This window comes from Quercus suber, unplaced genomic scaffold (assembly GCF_002906115.3).
Source record: "Quercus suber isolate HL8 unplaced genomic scaffold, Cork oak 2.0 scaffold_137, whole genome shotgun sequence".
In the NCBI taxonomy this organism is placed as follows: Eukaryota; Viridiplantae; Streptophyta; class Magnoliopsida; order Fagales; family Fagaceae; genus Quercus; species Quercus suber.
In genome coordinates, this window is record NW_027069599.1 from 986,606 (window position 1) to 987,995 (window position 1,390).

Here is a 1,390-nt window from a genome sequence, read left to right on the forward strand (position 1 = left end):
TAGTGACGAAAATTTTCGTCACTAAAAATCCAGTTTTTCGTCACTAAGAACCTTTAGTGACGAAATTGGACTTTTAGTGACGAAATTCGTTTCGTCGCTATAGCCCCATCACTAAAAGTCTTGGCGACTTTTAGCGACGAAAAATTTCGTCACTAAAAGTCCAATTTGGTAATAAATAAAAAAACTTTTAGCGACGAAAACGTTTCGTCGCTAAATGTTTTCCTCGCTAAAAACAGTATTTAGTGACGAAAATATTTCGTCACTAAAACCATTTCAGTTTATTAAATCATATTTAGTGACGAAAAATTTCGTCACTAAAACTATTTTCGGGTACATATAGTGACGAAAATATTCGTCACTAAAACTATTTTAAAAAAAATCCATGCACATATAGTGACGAAAATGTTCGTCACTAAAACCATTTCTTATAAAATTCCACTGTATTTAGTGACGAAATAATTCGTCACTAAAACAATTTTTTGTTGCCATATTTGTGACGAAAAAATTCGTCACTAAAACATATTTTCTGTTTTTATTATTTTCATGACGTTGATACTAACCTGTAACCTATCATTACATTATTCAAACCTCAAATTTGATTAACACAATTATTTCAACAACACATTTATAAAAAATCGATCCATACATTCCACAAGTTAAAATTAAAACAAGTATCAAATTCAAACTCCTTCCATACAATAATTGTTTGCAACACATACAATAACTTAAAATGTTTTATAACAATACAAGAAATGTAGCATAATATAATTAAAACCTCCTAGAGCCAAAAGATGTCCTCATATGTCTTCAAACAATGCCAAAAGTAATCCCTAAAGCTACCAATAAGAAATCTGCACAAATATAAAAATACTATTACATTAAATCGTAAAGTAAAAACATTAACTATGTTATAAAAAAATTCTAACAATTAGTTTCAAATGATACATAAAAATGAAGTGTTACCTATAAGTGATTTAACTTGAAGATGAACACCCCCATAGTTAAAACCGTCATCATAACCCTTGCTCCTCAAAAAATTAAGAATATTCTTTTGGATCTCATCTTGCTTAGCTCGTGCCTCTTGCTCCTTAGCTCGCGCCTCTTGCTCCTTAGCTCGCTCCTCTTCGTCCCTAACTCTTGCCTCTTGAGCTCAAGTATCTCATTTTCTAACCGATGAATATACTCTACCGAGGCACTAGATGAGGCAGTGGTTACTAGAGAAGAAGAAGGTCTCATGCCAAGTCCTTTTACAATACCAGATTTTTTCTTAAAAACCAAGTTTGAGATTTCCTCTTGTGTAAGGGGAATTGCATTAGGATCTTGACAATGATCCTCTTGCACTTTGAGAATAGTTTCCTACCATTTGAGAGAGGAAAAAAAAAAAAAAAAA

The 1,390-nt window shown here is 31.9% G+C and overlaps 1 long non-coding RNA gene across 1 annotated transcript; it reads right to left on the reverse strand.

Annotated features, from left to right (window-relative positions):
* Positions 1-624: 624 nt before the first annotated feature.
* Positions 625-1,374, reverse strand: LOC136068834 (uncharacterized). Its single transcript, XR_010630153.1, has 2 exons — positions 964-1,374; positions 625-851 (listed from the first exon to the last, which is right to left on the reverse strand). It is a non-coding gene; the product is annotated as an uncharacterized LOC136068834 (long non-coding RNA).
* Between the last annotated feature and the right edge of the window lie 16 nt (positions 1,375-1,390).